The sequence below is a fragment of the Castor canadensis genome, chromosome 6 (assembly GCF_047511655.1).
Source record: "Castor canadensis chromosome 6, mCasCan1.hap1v2, whole genome shotgun sequence".
NCBI classification, from domain to species: domain Eukaryota; kingdom Metazoa; phylum Chordata; class Mammalia; order Rodentia; family Castoridae; genus Castor; species Castor canadensis.
Window position 1 is genome coordinate 76,173,720 of NC_133391.1, and position 20,217 is coordinate 76,193,936.

Sequence of the window (20,217 nt, forward strand, 5' to 3'; positions counted from 1 at the left end):
GTGCTACAGTAAAACTAAGGAAACCAGAGTTGGGGAATGTTACTTGGAGATCAAAGAAGGGTCACCTCACTCCAGAGGTTAAAACAGCCAATGAAATAACATGTGATTATGTATGGGACAAGCTGTTCCCCCCCCCCCCCATTTCTGTAACCTGCTCTAAATGGTATATAAGGAAAGCCCTCTTTGTTGTCGATGCTCAGCCTTTGGACACAAGTCTGCTGAGTCACTGCTGGCTTGCTTAATAAACTTGCTTCCTGAAAGCTTTGGTGCCCTCTCAGTCTCTGTCACAGCCTTCCTGCAACATTTCTGGAGGCTTGCCTGGAATTTGGAGGGTGGTGTTTTTACCTCCTTGTCTCCAGTTCCATGTCACCAGCCCACCAGGAGGGCCACCCCTGCCAGGTTGCCACCAGACCATGTTGATCTGGGAGAGGGAGCCTCTCTTCCAGTGAGCCAAGGAGGCAAGCTCTGGTTGCACAAAGGAACTTGGAAGGGCTTGGGAACCAACCTGGGAGCCCCGCTCTTCAGACTGGTAAGAACCCAGGTTCAAATTCAGGCCTGCCTCAGGAGGCAGAAGGGGAGTCTGATCAACTCTTAAAAGGCACCCTGGTTACTGCCCTTTTTGGGGGTGAAACTGTCTTTCAGGTTCAGGGAGCAGGCTGAAAGTACTGTGCTGTATGAGAGTGTGTAAAAGTGTGAGCCTGAAATGTAGCCTGGTTTCAGAGCAAGTGTGGAGTCCTGATCCATGGGTCATGGCAAACTCATATGGTCTAGGGTAAGCCCTAACAGGGCCTCTGGTCCAGGGTTTATATGGACTCACTATGGCCAAGAGATGTTTAAATCCCCATGAGGGGAGTGGGCAGAGATGGACAAAGTGAGTGGTGTTATTTGATTTCCCCTGTGTTTTGGAAAGGAGGACCCCTTACCTCCTCTCTACAGCCCTCATCCCTTCTGTCTTTGTCTCTGTCTAGACGTCTGACAAACAGTAGGAATGGGAGGAGGTCAGAGTAAGAACACCCCCTAGAACTTAGAGAGGGGATTTAATGGCGATTATAGGGCCAAACTGACTTCTGACAAGTTTAGCACCTTCTGTGAAATAGACTGGCCTACTTTTGGTGTAGGATGGCTCTTGGAGGGGTCATTAGATAAGGTCATAGTCAATCGAGTATTTAAAAGTGGGGTAGGGGAGCCTGAAACACCCAGATGGTTCCTTCTATTGAGTGCTGGCAGGATGCAGTCCTCAGTCAGCCCATGTGGCTAAAGCCCCACCTAGAGAAAGCATGCAAGGTTATGGTAGCCAGGGCAGCAGCAGCTTCCAAGTACAGGGAAAAATGTCAAAAGCAAAAAAAAAACCCATATGAATGGGGAACCCCTGGGAGTACCCTCCCCCCTAATGTGCCACTATACAGATTAAAGAATTTCTAGGAGCTCTAAGTTTCTGCCAGATCTGGATCTCCAATTACTCTCTCTTGGCAAAACCTGTTTATGAAACCACAAAGGGGGGAGGATGAAAACCCATGGTATGGGGGAAAAGAAGCAAAAAAAAAGAAGGCCTTTAAAAAAATTAAGAGGGCACTCACAAACGCCCCTGCTCTGGGCTTGCCAGATGTGATAAAGCACTTCTTCCTATATGTACATGAGAGACTGGGAGCTGTAGGAGACTTGATCCAGCTGCTAGGTTCCTGGAACTGCCTGATGGTCTATTTATCAAAGCAACTTGATGCAGTTTCCCCAGGCCAGCCACCCTGCCTGTGCACCATGGTGGCTACTGCCATTACGGTGGCTAAAGCAGAAAAACTTACTTTGAGGCAAAAACTCACAGTCTGCATTCCCCCTCTGTTTTGACGCTCATGGAATATAAAAACATATATTGGCTAACAAATTCCCAAATGGTCAAATATCAAAGCATGTTATGTAAAAACCTTCATGTCCAGCTAGAGGTTGTTAAGACTCTAAACCCAGCCACCCTGTTACAGGTTAATTCAGGCCAATGGAGCAAGACTGTTTAGAGGTAATGGATGAGGTGTTCTCCAGTTGGCCAGGCTTGACCGACCAGCCCATTAGTCATTGGACGTTGAGGGTTTCACAGATGGCAACAGCTTTTACCAAAAAGACATACATTTAACTGGATATGCAGTCATGACTCTGGATGCTGTCATTAAAAACATGGCCATTGCCAGTCAGGACTCCTAACTTGGAAAAATAGTGTTAAATACAGACAAAAATTCTAAAATTACTAAAAGCTGTATGGACTCCTAAGCAAGTGGTGGTCATGTACTGCTGAGGTCACCAGAAGGGGGGAGAAAACAGCTGTTCAGGGAAATTGAAAGGCTGATAGGAAAGCCAAGCAAGCAGCCCTCACAGGAGGACAAATGTCAGCCTCACTGGCAGCTGCCTTGTTCCTGTGTCCCCTATCTGAATGGGATCCATGGCATACTTCACAAGAACAGGCTTGGTTTGAGACAAAAAGAGAAAATTTTCTACCAGATGGGTGGTGGAAGTTTACTGATGGCTACATTGCCATACCTGAGTCACTGGCTCCCACTTTTGTCAAACAGTTCCATGAAGGAACTCACTCAGGACAAATAGCTCTTGAGACCACCTTGGCCCAGCATTTTTATGTCCCTAAGCTCTCCAGCATAAGTAAAACAGAATGTGACAGGTATAGTCTGTGTGCCAAAACCAATCCCTGATATTTGCTGGTGTTTGTCTACACCTTCTCAGGATGGATAAAAGCCTTCCCCACTCAGACTGAGAAAGCCCAAAAAGTGGCGAGGTGCCTGTTAAAGAAAATCATCCCTCAATACGGAATACCTGTGTCTATGGGGTCAGACAATGGACTGGACTTTGTGGCTGAGGTGGTACAGTTAATGGCTAAGAGATTAAAAATAACTTAAAAGCTACACACTGCCTATCACCCCCAGAGTTCAGGAAAAATAAAATGTATAAACAGGACTCTAAAAATTGCAATTAAAAAACTGTGCTGGGAGACCATTTACAGGATCTATGGGTTCAATTACTGCCCATAGCCTTGCTCAGGATTAGGTCAAACCCCACCAAACAGATGGGTCTCACCCCTTTGAAATGCTTTTGTGGTGTGCACTCCCTTTAATCAAAGGCCTGCAAGGGACCTTAAGAAAATAGGTGACCTCACCCTGAGACAACAGATACAGGCTATTGATTTTACTCTCTCAAAAATCAATGACTGGGTAAGAAAGAGACTCCCTGTTAGCCTGACAACTCCCACGCACCCTTATAGACCAGGGGATGCTGTTTGGGTAAAGGAATGGAATAGTCAACCATAAAGCCCCACTGGAGGGGCCCTTTTGTTGTTTTGTCCACCCCCACAGCAGTTAGGTAGCAGAGATCATTCCCTGGATCCACCACAGCTGAGTGAAGCCAGCTTCCCTCGAATGGGAGTGCATCCATGACCCAGTCTCACCATACAAGATCACCTTTAAAAAACTAGTGCCCTTCCCCAACAGACCTGCTTCCCAGGAGACAACAGGAAACCATGGACAATGACACATCAGCCCTGCTCTAGTCACTCCAAAAGCTGACTAGTCATGCATGGTGGAATCTTGAGGAGTCGCCCATCTCACCTTTGAGGATAAGTCCATTCTGTGTGTTCTTCTTGGTAATCTTGGTCAGCTCTCTACCTGGGAACCCCCAGGCTTTGGACTGTGACTCATGTATGCATGCTACCCAAGCATGGAATGCTGTTACTAAAATTCTGGTCTTCCATACTTATTTCACCTTTGCTGGGTCGTGCACCCACGGCCATACCACCTACTCAGTGTACTTCATGACAGTCAGTTTTAACCCCACCTACTGCCCTCGAGAGCAATGGCTAGAGGTCCAAAGCTTCACCAGCACGGGAAGCTCATTAACCATCCAGGTAATGACCCTAACACACCTGTGTCCATATACTTTGATGTGTGTGCTGCAATAGCTAAAAACACCAGGCCTTAGGGCAACTCTGGGGAAAGGAGTTACAGGTTAAATGACAAGTATATATGCCCAAAAGATAACAGTGGGACATCCGGTTGTGCATCCTATGAACAACTCTACTGCCCTTATTGGGGTTGTGAGAGGTGGGCAACTTGGCTAAAAGAGGAGGTCCATACCTCACATGGAACTGCTGTTCTTTTACAAAAAGGAAAGCAACCTCTGACTGCATTTTTGGTGCCTGTCGCCCTATAAATTTCACTATTTTCAACCTAAATGAAACAGGCTGGGAAATTGGGAAAAAATTTGACATTTTAATCTACAAGAAGAAAACAGAGCCCGGTACTTTGCTGCATTTTCAACTCATTGTGATCACTCATGAGAGCTCCTCCTACCAGGCCCTTCACTCCTTTTACGAGGAGATACAAAGTGTTTTTCCCATCTCAGTTACAACCAAAACCCTGTTCCTCTCACTAGCTGAGTCCATAGCACAAACTCTGAATGTAACTTCGTGATATGTTTGTGGAGGAATGAACATGAGAGACATTGGCCATGGGAAGCAAAAGAGCTAAACCCACAAGAGGCCTTTATGAAATCTCACAGCCATGGGGAAAGCATTTGGCTCCTAAAAACCTCAATTATTGTGGGTTACTGTATCTCCTATTCAAAATGTCAAATCTCCACCCCAGTAGGGGACTTGATCTGCTTAAGATGAAAGGTTTACAATAACACTACTCAGGAGACTCAGTGGTGGGGGGCTCCCAATTACACAGAGCCCCAACCTCACCCACTGGCTACACTCTGAGTAACTCAATCTGAGTAACTGCTGTTTACAGATTGATGGTGAGGAAAAGATAACTGAAGAGATTACCAACAAGATGAAAAAGCTTGCCCATGTCCCTGTGCAGCCCCGAAAGGGATAAAGTCCCAGTGACCTATTGGGGGCTGGTTCTCAACCCTAGGTGGGTCCAAGACCTTACTAGGGACAATGTTCCTTGTCTGAAGAGCAAGCCTGATATCACCCTGCCTAATCCCCAGTACTGCGGTCTCTATCAAGATGATGCTCTTTCACCCAGAAGTGGTTCTGAGCATCAAAGGGGGGAATGTGGTAGAAAGGCAGGGAGGGGAAGGGAGATAATGAGTGCTACAGCAAAACAAAGGAAAACCAGAGCTGCGGGATGTTACCTGGAGACCAGAGGAGGGTCACCTAACCCTGAGGTTAAAACAGCCAACGAAATGACATGTGATTATGTATGGGACAAGCCGTAGCCCCCCATTTCTGTAACCTGCTCTAAATGGTATATAAGGAAAGCCCCCTTTGTTCTCGATGCTCAGCCTTTGGACATGAGTCTGCTAAGTTGGTCCCCGTTTGCTTAATAAACTTGCTTCCTGAAAGCTTTGGTGCTCTCTCAGTCTGTCTCAGTCCTCTTGCAACAAGACCAGTGAGAATGAGAAGCAGATTGCTGGAATAACCCATGAAACAATGGCCACGACAAAATGGAAACCTTCCATGGGCTGGGGAACCCTGCATCATCCAGCAGGCATGGGTTGGGTGGAGAACTTTTTCAGTCTGCTTTTTCATGCTCAAGGATTCAGCTATATCAATCTGTCTAGAAGGACTGTTATATTTTTGTCTAGACAGAGATACTGGCACTTGGATGGGGTCCTTGTCTCAAACATAACTGAGCAGCTGGAGAAGTGACATACCACACCACCAAAAGCCTTGCTACTCCTGATACTGGCACATGCCATCTTTAAACCAGGTCTTCCAAAGGGTTTTGTGTTTGGGACAGGGACTGTTCCAAGACAGTTTGCAGAGGCGCCCACTAGCAGTTATAGGCTCACATGTGTCACTGTGGGGTAAGACCCTAGACATGCCCCTTCTTGGTCACAAAGTTAGATGAGTGTTTGGGAAACAATGAAATCCCCCCTATTTCCATTCCCCCAAAATGTCTTCACCCTTAGTCAACCTTGTGCTTGGTTAGTTGTAAAATAGACTGATCTTCCCAGGTCTGCCCAGGTCTCCCCGGGTCTGCCCACACCCTTCATTTTGTCTTACTGGGCAATCAACTATCATTTATAAGCAAGGTCTGGAGGATTGGAATTCAAACCCAACTGCATCAGTTAATGATGTGACTTAGGCCTTAAACTCTGTGCCCTGCCTTCTTATCTGTAAGCTAGAGATCATATCTACCTCACATTTGTTATGGTGAAATGAAGACCAGATCTGTTTCCTGTGTTCAGAGACCATGGTTATTAGCAGGTCAGATCATTCTTTACAAAACTTCCTTCCCACATTTTCGTTAGATCCACTAACATAGGCCTTAGAAGCACTTGCTGGGCCACTAAGCTGGCTGGTGGTCCCAGGCCTGCAGGAATGTTTTGAATGGCTCCAACCTTCACCCAAATACATCAGGAATACATTGAGATTATCAGGAATAATTATGGATGTAGGGCTGGCACAAAACAGGGTCTAAGAAAAGTCAGGCTTAAGAACACAGTAAGAACAAAAATCTCTTCATGTGTGCTCTTGCCCTGGCTGGAGCAGAGGTCAGCAGGGCTCTCCCTTGCCAGGTGAAAAACATTAGCTTGAACAGTTAGCAGTAGTTTTGTCTGGCTCTTTGCTTTCTTTTTAAACAATGAAGTAGAGCAAAGATATTCTAACTCTCCTCCCAGAGGAGAGGCAGGAGAGCTACATCAGCATATATTCCTTTAGTCACCCACGAAGACTCTTCTAAACTATTCCTGGGTCAAGAAATTCCCTGTGCCAATCTCTAAGGGGGACAGCCAGCTACCTGCCTTCAGAAGAAATTTGCTCACCCATGGTTTAAGACTGGAATGGTCAGTGAGAAGAAAGGTCATTCTCCCTGGTCCTGACAGAAGCAGAGAGAAAGGCCCCTTCAGCAGCAATGTTCCTTATGGGTGGAGATGTCTGCTTAAATGTTAGCTCATCCTTGAAGCCGTCTCTGACCCCCACATTCTCATAGCACCATGGATGTCTCCTTCATAGCTCTTATGTCTTTCATTTTTATTAATTTCTTTATTTGTGCAGATTACTCCTGTCACGGCTGTTTTCTCTCCAGAGAGCATTAAGAGAGCAGGGATGGGGTTCTGTGGTCACTACCATACCACCAGGCTTAGCGTAGTGCCTGGTACCCCACAGGTGCTAACAGTGTGTGGCATGAGTCATGTGCGTGGTGTACACACAGATGAACGGATGTACATCCAGCCTCTGCCGTTCCTTGTTATGGAAATTCAGGTCACTTCCTCTCTTTGTGCTACAGCTTCTCCAGTTACCAAGGACATGACTTCTGGATTCCCTTGTGATGCTAAAATGCAGTGATTCAGTGAGGATAAGGCCAAAAGGGGCCAGAAGCAAGTTCCCTTCCCTGACTCAACTCCCATAACAAGCAAAACCTGAGGGAGGGTTTCCAAGTCTTTAACTGGTAGTTGTACCACACTGTAATCTGACCAGCAGACTTCAGATGCCCTCTCACCCTCAGCAAGCTCAGAACCCTCTAACATCAAACTGTAGGTTTAGAATTCAATGAACCGAGTGGGTAACTACCAGGGAGAAACGATATGATGAGCACATCCACACTAGGCTTGACCTTGGGTTAGAACATCTCTTCTTTCATGTTTAAGGCTCTACCTTTCACCCGCTAAGTCCCCCACAAGTCCCCTACACCTTCCCTACTCCTCCACAGGCCAGTGCTGCTCTGGATCCTGGTTCAAGTCTCAGGAACGCTCTGAAGTCTCTGGACCCAGTTTTAGTCTATGTGTTCAGGGGCGAGAATGTGGTCATACAGCAGACTCAGAGAGAAAACTTTTGGTGGCTCAGATTTCATAATCTGTCATTTCATAATGTATCACTTCAAACTGGGAGCTCGTAAGTGCCAACTCTTAAAAGTTCCCCTTCCTCTTAGGGGTCTTACTAGTCCTGTGTTTTTTAACCTGAAAGGGATCCACAGTGGCAATTAGCTAGCCTGATAAACCCATCTCTTGTCCTTTCTGAGCAATTTCAAGAGTAGGTGTCTGGATATGATAATCAAAACGCACTTACTCTATGAACAAGCAATTCCACTTCTAAGAATTTATGTTACAGCTATACTTCACTTAAAGTGTGAGATGATGTATTCAAGGACACTCATTAAAAGCTTTAATAGCAACAGGTGGAAAGGAACTTAACTGCCCATCACTAGGGACTAGTTAAATACACAGTCATATTCCCAGGTGATGCAGCTGTAGCTCAATGTCGACACTAGAAAGAATAAGCAGGCAGGTCTCCATGTACTGTCACAGGAAAATCTCCAAGAACATTATGGTGAAATGGCTAAGCTGTGGAATCAGCCTATGTGCTCGTCATCAGATGAATGGATAAAGCCAACATGGTCTCTACACACAATGGTGTATTATTCAGTCAGGAAGAATGAAGTCACGTCATTTGCAGCAAAGTGAATGAATTTGAAAGACATTATGTTAAGTGAAATAAGTCAGACACAGAAAACCAGGTGCTATACTTTCTCACTTATACGTGGAAGCTGGAAGAAAAAGTCAATGTGAAAGTAAAACAGTGATTTACTAGGGAAAAGGTATGCTCTGATCAGTGCATACCACGTGCATGTATGGAAATATCACACTGAACCCATTGCTATGTACAATTAAAACGTGCTAATAAAAAAGCAAGATGCAGAATAGTGTTTAGACTAAGCAAGTAAAAATTAACACACATACAAATACCTGTGTTTTATGGGCTGAATCATGCTCCCCTCCCCCCAGTTCAAATGCTGGTCTCAACCCCTACTACCTCAGAATGTGACCTTATTTGGAGAGAGAATCTTTACAGAGGTAATCAAGTTAAAAATGAAGTCAGCATCATGGGCCCTTATCCAAGATGACTGGGCCTTAGAAATGGGAAATTTGGACACAAGTGTACATACAGGAAGGATGCCAAATGAAAATGAAGGGAGAGGTCAAGGTGATGTTTCTACAATGCAAGAAATGCCAAAGATTGCCAGCAAACCACCAGAGGCTGGGGGAGAGGCCAGAACAGGTTCTTCCTTCGTAGCCCTCAGCCTGGATCTCAGGCTGCCAGCCTCCACATCTGTGAGACAATTCATTTCCACTGTTTAAGCCCCCCAGATTGTGGCAATTTGTTATAGCAGCCCTAGAAAACTAATACAGCCTTTCTCTCTCTACATACACAATATATGTGTATATAATGCATGTAGGGTATATTCGTGTACATCTGACCGAATGTACAGACACAAAGATGAAAAGGCTGACAATACTGGTTACCTCTAGGAGAGGGGGCTAGGGAACTGAGACAGGAAAAAGAATTTTCACTGTATACTCATATACTCCTGTGTTTTGGATTTTATACCTTATGTGTGTATTACCTTCTTACTCCTGTACTTCCAAATCAAATCATTAGATATACATGAAAATAAAAGTACCCTTTTGAAGACCACAGTCCTCACTGAAAACAGTCACACTTCCCAATCTAACCCTAGCATCTGGACATGCTTTAACTTCTGCTGCCAAGTCAGCATTGTGAGGGCTTGTTGTTGGAAGGGTCAGTGAACAAAGCTTATCAGCCAGTTTGAATGTTTGCAAGGTGCAGGGAGGGATGCAAGGCCAAAGTTAGGCACCCCTGGCAATCTTGGCTTATGCCATGATTGGCTCAGGGTGGGAGTTTCATGTTGATGTTGGGGTGTGGAGGATAGTATGCAAGTCATAATCAACTTCACATAATCGGAAGCCCTATTACTACTGAGCTTTGCTATAGTCTATGAGTCAGGCAGGTGGCTCCAAAACATGTGATACAATGACTCACTGCATATGAAGAAGTCCTGGAGTAAATGGGCAGATGGATAGCCTCTGCGTGAGTCATGAGGCCTGAGGCCCAAATGACTGGGCAGATGGAGAAAAAAATGAGATCCTGTGCAAGTGGTGCCCTATCCCGTTGGACCATGGGGTCTGCCCCCTGCATGGACCACACCTGCCAGGTCATACACATTACCAGAGCCAGGCTGAGCCCCTGCAGCAAAGGAGGCATGGGGACTTGGCATGGTGGGCTACCACTAGGGCCTTGGCCACCTTTCAAAGTAGAAATGATTGGAAACTTGGAACAAAACTCCGTGTGGAAGAAATTAGAATGAAGGCTGTTGAGAGCCAGGGTCAGTCTAACCCTGGCTCTGAGTAACACAAAAACATGACCAGGCGTGGGAATGGCCACCTCAGGTGCTGGTATTTTCTTTTTGGTGACTCCTCTCTCTGAGGGAGAATAGCTGAAGCCATTTAACAAGATCAGCTCTTCCTTGGAATTCCCAAGCAAGTAAATTTCCCCAGCCAGCAAATTCGGAATACAACTTTTATGGTAAAAAGACATCCCTATAGAGACCTGCCAAGAAGGCAAGTGATCAGAAAGGCAGGCAAAGAAAGACAAGTTCAAAGAAAGAAGTTCGAGAGAAAGGTGCTTTGGAGCCTAACCTTTCCTAGAATCAACCTTCAAGCCTTTAGGCAGGTTCTGAAGCAATTGCAAAGGACATTGCTTCTGGTGTTGCTTCATGGAACCACAGGTGCATCGTGTATGCATCGCCTCAGCGTCCTTTCCCGAAGAACTATCATGTCCACTCCTGAGAGGACAGGAGTCAACAGGGCAAAGTCCCTGATTGTGAAAAGCACATAGTGTACATACATAAACAATCCCAAGAGGGACTAACATGTGACAATAAAAAAGGCACTGAAAAGCTGCTCTGGGAGGACAGCAGGGACACTGGGAGCCACCCCAAGAAGATGACTTGTGAGCTGAACTTGAAGGCTAAGTAGGAATTTTCCAGGTTAAGTGGAAAGGGGAAAAGGGGTTCAGGGAGAGGGAAAACCTTGTTCAAAGGCCACTAGCAAATGAGTAAGGAGCAGTTGGGGAACTGGTGAGCAGTTTGGTATGTTGGAGGGAGGGGGTGACCAGGGCAAGGAGAAGCTGGAGAGGTGGCTGGGTGTGCATGACTGTGCAAGAGTTCATTCACCCTCCTTCCCTGAGTCATTGGGAGCCAAAACGCACTTCTTTATGGGGGGGTAGGAATCACATTGGGAAAACGTTGCTCTTAATGTAGAGTGATCCTGCTGGGGGGAGTTGGTGGAAGGAAGTAGACCAGGTGAGGGATCACAAGGCTCTGCCCATTAGTATGTGAGAGCACGAAGATGAAGAATCAGACCAGAGCCATTGTGGATCTGTACTGGGAAGGAACTCCTAACAGTAGGGGTGGGTCTTGCTGACTTGGCCTGTGACACTACCCAAGACAGGAGGGGGCTGAGCTATCACTTTGAAATATTGTTTGGGTGAGGCCATGCTGTGGACATCTAACTGGAGACGCCAACAGGCCAGCAGAAATATGGGCCTGGAACTTGGGAAAGAGGACTCTGATGGCATGTTTTTCAGATGACACATTTCTGTGAAGCTTCCATTCCTGGGGTTTGGCTAAGGCCACTGTGGACAGATTGGTGGGGAAAGTGCTGTTGTGAGATCCTGGGTGTGGTCTTATAGTCCCATCAGCAAGGCCACTTTCTTCCCTGTCTTCTCATGAGGATCAGACTTTTTACAGACTCAAGTGTGCCTGGCACGAGATCTAAATGAAAACATATTCCACAGCTCTGGGGCCCGACAGTGAAGTTCCGTCTTGCTTCCCAGGCAGGATGAATTCCTGCAGCATTACAGACATCCCAGAAGCCCCAGGGTTCAGCTAGCAAATGGGAATCTTGAGGTGGGAGAGGAAAGGAGGAGCCAGCTCTCTTCCCCTAGAGTGCAGCGGGATTTGGCACTAGGAGAAAAGTCAGTGATAAAAGCAATCAGTGATTTGTGTCATCCAAAGGTAGGCTGGCCAGGACAGGTTAAGGAGAGCGAGGAGGAGTTGCAGCATATTCTAGTAGAATTGAGTTAATCTCAGCATCATATCACAATAACATAACCTTACAGCTGAAAACGCTTGAGGATGCATGGGCATAAACCTTTGTTGTTTGCACTGTCTCATTTACTAGACATCACCCCTATGAGTTTGGTTTGTATTATATTTCTTATCCCATTTTCTGGATGAGGAAAGTAGTAGGCAGAGAGGTTAAGTGACTTGCCCCAAATCACCTGTTGGGTAAGTGGTGATTCTGGGATTTGGAACAGCCTGGCTCATTCCAGAGGCTTCCCTCTTAACTACAAAGCCACAGGCTCCACTTGCACATGTGTGGCTGATGTATTTATACAACACTTGGTATTGCAGAAACTGCTGTCTTACACTTACGTCCTCAAATTGACAGAAACAGGGCCAAGACTACACCTTTAGCCTGCAATGGCTTTTTTCAGTGTTCCCTGGGGCTGGAAGTAAGTCCTAATATCTGGTACACTGCACACCCTGCCAGGCATACGAGCTACAAAGTGAACCACACCAACCTCCACCTTACATAGAATGCATTTTATAAACCTGACATCTCCTACAAATTCACACATTCTACCTTGGACTCTACTCCTGGGACCACAGCCACAAAGAGGAACTAAATCAAGATGAATGACAGAAGGCTCGCATGGGCGGAGGCTTACATTTGGTACTAGAAAAACCAAAATGTGTCTTCCAATAAGTCCTTATATGTTGGCTTTGCACTCATTTTCTTTTTGGCTTCTAAACTTTAGAATAGACTCGGTGTCAATACCTATCATTAATCGATTTAACAACAGCCAGCAATCGTTTAGTGTGTGCTGGATACTTTTTAAAACAGAATTATCAGGCTTACAGAAAAGTGGCTAAAAGAATTCCTAGATACCCTGTAGCCAGACACTTCAAATGTTAGCATTTGATTCATTTGCTTCATGTATCACCTATCTCTATTTGTGGTGGTTGTTTGTTTGGGGTTTTATTCCAGTATTGGGGGGTTTGAACGCAGGGTTTCACACTTGTTAGGCAGGTGCTCTACTGCTTAACCAATACCCCCAGCCCTTTTTTGCTCAGGATAATTTTGAGATAGTGTCTCAGTTTTTGCCCAAACCAGCCTGGACTGTGATTCTTCTATTTTATGCTTCCCACCTTTGCAAGGATGACAGGTGTGAACTATTGCACCCAGCTATTGGTTGAGAACGGGTCTCACTAACTTTTTGCTTGGGCTGGCTTCAAACTGCAATACTTCTGATCTCTGCCTCCCAAAGAGCTAGGATTATAGGCAAGAGCCACCGGCAACAGGCTTTGTTTTGGTATTTAAGAGTAACTTATGGTTCTGATGCCTTTTACACTTAAAGAGTTATGCATATTACCAGAAAGCCTGTCTGAAAATGCTGCCTCTCAAAACTACAAGACAATTTACCTCAATGATGACATTAATATGATTTAGATATTAAATATTATCATATGCAATACAGTTATCCACTCCACAAGCCTCACTTAAGATGTTTGTTAATTATCCCTCTAACATCTTGGCTAGCCAAGGAAAATCCAAGATTTTGCGCTGCATCCATCGGTCATGTCTCTGGACATCCGGAAGAGTTTCCAAATCTCTTTTGTTTCATAACATTGACATTTTAGAATGATCAGTCAATCTGTAAAATCCCTATGTCTCAGTTTGGTTTGTCTTTCTCATGGGGAGATTCAGGTTGAACTTTTTTTTTCAGTTCTTCTCAATGCCTCATAGAAGGGACGTGTCATTAATTAGTCTCATTAAAAGTTAGTCACTAGGTGGGTGTGGCAGCATACACCTATTGTCCTAGATACCTGGGAGGCTGAGGCAGGAGGATCACTTGAATCCAGTTTGAGGCCAGCCTTTAGCTGTGGGGCACCATAGTGAGACCCCCCCAACTAAAAAGAAAAGTGTCTGCTAGGTCTTACCACTCACTATAAAGTTCCGATTTTATCTTTCCTGATGAATAAGCATCTTGTGAGGAGTCTCTTTGAGACTATGCAAATATCTTATGTGAATCATCCATTGATGATTCTTTACTGACTCAAACACTACTATTACGGTTGCAAATGGTAATATTCTAATTCTGTCATTCTTTCTACAGTTTCTAGCTGGCACTCAACTTCTGTACAAGGAAGAACTTTCTTGTATGCCTATTTATTTATCTATATTAATATTTATTTATATTAGCACAAACTCATGGCTTTTTGCTTCATTCAGTTTGCTAGAATTCTTTTCTGCCTTTATTTGTTTTCATACTCACTTATTCTGTGTTTCCCAGGGACTTTATGTAAATTATTTCATTTAATTCTCAAAAACATTGTTGCAGGGATCATGGCTACCTGTTTTGCAGAGAGAAAAACCGAAGCTCAGTGAGGTTAGCTTTGCAATATTTAATCAGTGGTTTTCAAACTTCTTCAACCAAATGATTGAGATCTATAAACATACCTTTCCTCCTAATCCTCCCGATGTCGCTGCCATGTAGGAATTGCCTCCTCTTCCTCACCTCCGTTATTTTAAAATGAGAAAATAGCTCGGAGAACTTCAGTATCTGAAGGGTCAGGTACTTCCCAGCTGAACGCACTGCCCCCTTGCAGATGGGATACTTAAACATCTGGCCATTGTTTTTGCTTCTTATTCAATTCCATTCAGGACAGAGGAGGTAGAGAGGAGAAACATAGCTTTTGCATGATAGCCTGTATTTGTAACAGGTCTGCCTTGGCCACAAACTGCTTTAACTCTAACCAGCACCAACACTAAGGAAGCGGTGGCCATTTAGATCCTGCCAGAACTCTTGTGCTCTTGGAACAGTTTATGGCAATTGAGTTACTGAAAAATTTAATTTCTTGAAGTGAATGAGTTCATTTCAGCATTTGGAGGAAAACTTTGGTAAGATCTTTCATCATATAGTCACCATCCAATTTGTCATCTATGTAAATATGGATTTTTCTGTTACTATGCTATGTGTTAGTCACAAAGAAACTTCTTACTCATAAATCCATGGACCAAGGAAAGTTGCTAATAGCAATGTAAAGAGAACCAGATCTACTTATTATTTTTTTTTTGGTGGAACCGGGGTTTGAACTCAGGGCTTTGTGCTTGCAAAGCAGGTGCTGTACCACTTTAGCCACACCTCCAGTCCATTGTGCTCTGGTTATGTTGGAGATGGGGTCTTATCAGCTATTTGCATGGCTGGCCTCGAATGGCAAATCTCCCTATCTCAACTTCCCAAGTAGCTAGGATTATAAGCAGGAGTCGTGGGCATTGGGCTCGGATTTCAATATTTAATCAAACAGGAAATGCATGTGTTAAAGTCTCAGTCAGGTCCAATATGGACCCTCCTTTTCAACCCGAAATGAGTTTTGGGGCTCACCAACCTTACAATCAACTCAAGTGTCTATTAAAAATACAGAATTTGGGGCATTGCCCAACACCCACCAAATCCAAATCCTTTGGTTTTATACAAGCTCTCCAGAGAACACCAAAAAGCTGACCACAGCAAGCCTGGTGTCCCGGGGCCTCCCACCAAGCTTGATGCCTGTGGGTACCTGAGGATGCGGCTTTTACACCCGCAACATCATCCTTCAGGCCTCTTGCCCACAGCAGTCACCAAGGGAAAGTGTAATTCCTTAGTCCCCAAGGGAGGCAGCAGACCTGGAATCCTTATGGACGCTTTCACTGACCTTGGGGAGTGAGCCTGTGGAGGCTTCTGTCTGGCTGGGCTCCTGTCTCCTGCAAAAAAGGGAGCAGCAGAGGGAAGGCAGCATTGCCCACCCATTGTGATGCACAGGATCTATACCTACTTCTTGGCAGCTCTGAGACAAGTTCTGAGATGCTTCTTTGAGGGAGAAGGGGAAGCGAACTCCTTTCTGCAGGTCCGGTTAAAACCAGTGCAAATAAACAAAAAACAGCTGTTGATTCTTAAGGCAGTGCACTGCCTGTGCTTGGGAAAGATTTGTCTCCAAACCAAGTCTGTTCTGGAGTAACTGACTTAGCTCCAAATGGGGGCATTTGTACCTTCTCTCTAGTTCTGTGCCCCACCCTCACTCCCTTAGGTTGAAACCATCTAAGTAGTAAATGGAGCCAAGTTCAGGTGCCACCTAGCATGCTAACTCCCAAGTACACTAAGCAGAGCTGTGCTGGTAAATGGTGGTTTGGATTCTAAGCTTCCAGCAATTTAACAAGCAGAGACTCCCGTATATTGAACAATTGGCTTTTGTGAGCCAGGACGAGCTGGCTCCAAATCTGATCAGCTTTGGTTGGGGTTGTACAGGGATGGGGCAGGGAGGGGTGGAGCTTACTGAATAGTGACAGGATGAATGGGGCAGTGCTGGATGCCAGCCAGTCCTGTGCAGAAAGATGATCATTGCCCCCACCTCTCCCCCAGCATCTGAGAGCTGCAACATGGCAGAAGATGAGGTTGTTCACTGTCCTCAGGGCTCTCGGTTCACCTTTCCCAGGAAACCATTCCAGGTGTTACCAAAGGAAAGAACTTCAAGAGGGCAGAGGAAGAAGTGCACCACCGCTGCTGTAGGTGTGCGCTGAAAAAGCAATGGATACTGGGAACAGCAAAAGGCAGTAGTTAACATGGGGAATTAGTGGCACAATTCATCTCTGAGTTTCTAAACCCATTCTTCCAATGCTGGGTGGAAAGAAGGCACAAGATCCACATGTGGCCCTCTCTGCTGGGAAACCTCAGAGTGGATGCCCCAGTCCTGGAGCCCCATGCTCAGCATATAAAGGTCACAGGCTGCACATCCTGTATTGGGACATGACCTCAGTTAGCTGTCAGAACTTCTGGTTTCCCCCACTGCCAGTTGGGACCCATCATGGTCCTAGGGAGGACTTTTCTGGAATAAAAGTCACTCAAATTTACCCACATACAGGGAGGACTTCATCGTAAGAACAGAAGATCAACTGGGATCCTAGAACTGGACACAAAGTAGAGCCCTTCTAGGAAAATAAAGGCTGGCTGGTCAGCATTGAGGCAGCTCTGCTCTTTCAGTGGCTCCACTTGGCCTTTTCTTTCTGCACTAACCTTCTGTCTCTGCAGGCAGGACCCTCAGGTCTTTAGGCTAGTATCCAGAATCACATGGCACTCAGGCCTGTGACATCAGGAGCTCTCACCTCCTACCCTCAACTCTAAAGATAGCTTCCCCCGGAAGTCAATTTCACAGGAGCAAAAGTCCCATTGGCCTACACCATGAGTTTCAGAATGTTCACTTTTTGACAACTTTTGGCTTAGGTGTCTGCTCATGTCTAGTCCTTTTGACCATGCCCAGGGAAGCAAGTGGGAAGAAATATACCATAGGTGAGTTGTCCTCTAAAAGGGCTGTCTAAGCAGAACTTATACAGCCCAGATGCCTCCCACCTCTGATTGGCTGAGTTCATTAATGCTATGAAACAATTTAACAAGCATTTAGATTTCACCAAGTTTTGCAAGATATTGAAGAATTGTTTACTGTGATACTATATTCTTGACTTTTAGGATAAGGAACCTTATAAACCACATTAATATTACTTCATTTAATCCAGACAACCTCAGAAGGCAAACTTGTGGGACCTGAGAGCAGGTGACTGTTTCTCCCCAAAGGAAGACTGAGGAGCTATCAGCTGAAGAAAGGGTAATGGATGCCAAGCAGTCAAAACCAAGAGATATTCCCTTTACAGTGGGAGAAGTGAAGTCTGAGTTAACCTCGGGGACACAAGTGGAATTAGCACCTGCCACTGGGATGTGGACACAGTAGGTACCCAATAAATACTAAGTGAATGAAAGAATGCATATTGGTTCAGATCATGATAAAGAGTCAGGGTCTCTGGTTCCTGTACAGCAACATTGGAGGAAAGAGGCCATAATGGGAAGAACCCTGCATGCTATGCTAATGAGCTATGAGTCCTCCCTTTTCCTCTTTTTTCCTTTTCTTTCTTTCTCCTTCCCTTCCCTCCTCCCCTCTTCTTCCCTGAGGAAGCTTCTTTTTTTTTTCTGGCAAGAGCTCCCTTTTATTTTATTTTTTTTCATTTTTCTTTTATTATTCATATGTGCATACAAGGATTGGTTCATTTCTCCCCACTGCCCCCACCCCCTCCCTTACCACCCACTCCGCCCCCTCCCTCTCCCCGCCCTTCAATACCCAGCAGAAACTATTTTGCCCTTATTTCTAATTTTGTTGTAGAGAGAGTATAAGCAATAATAGGAAGGAACAAGAGTTTTTGCTGGTTGAGATAAGGATAGCTATACAGGGCATTGACTCACATTGATTTCCTGTGCGTGGGTGTTACCTTCTAGGTTAATTCTTTTTGATCTAACCTTTTCTCTAGTACCTGTTCCCCTTTTCCTATTGGCCTCAGTTGCTTTAAGGTATCTGCTTTAGTTTCTCTGCGTTAAGGGCAACAAATGCTAGCTAGTTTTTTAGGTGTCTTACCTATCCTCGTCCCTCCCTTGTGTGCTCTTGCTTTTATCATGTGCCTGAGGAAGCTTCTGACCAGGTTTATTGATGTGCAGGGTGAAAATTTGGAGCAGACCCTCCCCCTAAAAAACCTCTCCTTCTCCCTCTCATAAAAGTGATGTACCAAGGTGAAAGTGTGATCTTGTGTGAGCCAGCAGTGCCCTCCTTGCCTGTAGGTGTTCCTGTAAGAGCTTGACTCCTTTTTTTTTTAACCTGGCAGTTCTGGAGACTGGGAGCACGTCCCAGGGGCAGGCAGTAGTTGGGTATCCAAGGCTGATTAGATACGCCCACCCCCTTGCAGAGCCTCCGATTATGTCGCCCCACCCAAACAAAGGTGAAGCTCTGAACTGGATGCCCTGGAGTTTCTCATACTTGAATTTGTGGGATGGCTGAACAGGTTTGGGTGTGGCCCCAGGGTGTGGGAACATCTTTCTGAGCTGAGGAGCACTTTATACCACCCAATTCTGTATCATGGTTAGGCATGACTTATTGCCATTCCTTATTACAATCGACTGGGGAGGTCCTTTGTGAGAATTGCAGGGTGAAGTGTCTCAACACTGATGCACACTGGAGGGGCAAAATCATCAAGTGACAATTGAGTCAACTGGCTTGGAAAAGTGTTTGCAGAGGGCTCTGACACTTCCTCTGTTCTTTGGGGATTCAAGCATGGCTTCTCCTGGCTCAGAATAGAGAACAAATGTCAGAATTTTAAAAATAAGCTCTGCTTGCTGAGTGAAGAAAGGCATCAAAGTTTTTCTTCGGGTGAACTATTGCCAAGATTGCTCAAGTCAGGATGGTGTTTATCTGCTTTTTTATTGCAATGAACATTTTAAATTCTCTGCTTGCTATCTGAAGCAACTTTTTTTTTCAAACAGGTACACTATTAAATCTTGACAAATAGACCACAAAAAGTGGGGAACCCTCACATTGGGCCTTCAAATAAAGACAAGAGATAGCTCATGCTAAGAAGCCATTTGAGGTGGGGCACAGCACTCTTATTATCCTTAGTTGACCTTAGGAGTTCCCTGCAGGGGCCTGGGCTCACTCCTGAATCAACCAATCACTTTGGCTGGGTGGAGCTGATGATTTCCTAGGCCAAGCCAGAGCCAAAGGGTCACCATTGGAACCAGGGTTGATTCCAGGCCACGCAAATCCTGGGCACCCAAGGGAAGGGGACAGATGGTTTTCCAAAGAAAAACTTAGGTGCTGTTTCAAGAAGAAGGGGTACTGGATGGAAGCAGATAAAAGCAATAACTGTTCCCTTAGAGTGGGAGAAGCAGAGGACATTCAGGGGCTGAAGCTTCTGAGCCCTTCCCCAAAGTGAGGGTAGTGTGGGAGTTACACTAGGATGTTAAGTTTGGGGTCAGCTGGGGTGAAATCTGTTGCTTTGTTGCCTATTAACTCAGTGACTTTGAGCAAGTTGCCCAATCTAATATTTGGCTTCCTCATCTACAAAACAGAGTCACAACAGTACCTGTTTCAAAGGGTTGACTTGAGAATGATACACAGAAAGCAATTAGTATGATGCCTATAAAACGAAGCACTGCTCCCTAAATGAGACCCACTGTCACTGTCTTCTTAACATGCCACAGTTCAGCCCTCAGGGACTGGTGAGGGTCTTGCTCTAGGAGCTGACCTCAGTGGCAGTTATATACTCCCTGTGCCCTAGAGGACCTCACCTGTCATGGGCTTTGAATTCCTCACTGTATCCTCTAGCTCTGACTTTTTCCAAATCTCAATAGGCTCAAGAAGGAGTTAAAAATGCCACAAAATGGATCTAGTTTGGAGCATCAGCAGATTGGGCTGGAAACGCTGGTTCTCCCACAAGAAGACACACGCTCATGGGATTTCCCTGGCAATTCCATAAGAGCATGAAGGTCTGTCCTATGCAGCT

The 20,217-nt window shown here is 45.3% G+C and overlaps 1 long non-coding RNA gene across 4 annotated transcripts in view; it reads left to right on the forward strand.

The window, feature by feature from the left end:
* Positions 1–402: 402 nt before the first annotated feature.
* The window catches only part of LOC141424135 (uncharacterized), a 28,453-nt gene continuing 8,638 nt past the window's right edge, over positions 403–20,217 (forward strand). Inside the window, exons 1-3 of one of the 4 annotated variants that reach the window (XR_012449024.1) lie at positions 403–529; positions 17,413–17,620; positions 20,066–20,200. This is a non-coding gene — a long non-coding RNA (uncharacterized lncRNA). Of the gene's footprint in view, positions 530–10,658; positions 10,788–17,412; positions 17,621–20,065; positions 20,201–20,217 lie in introns of those variants that run through there. The other 3 variants (XR_012449022.1, XR_012449021.1, XR_012449023.1) reach the window with 3 other exon arrangements.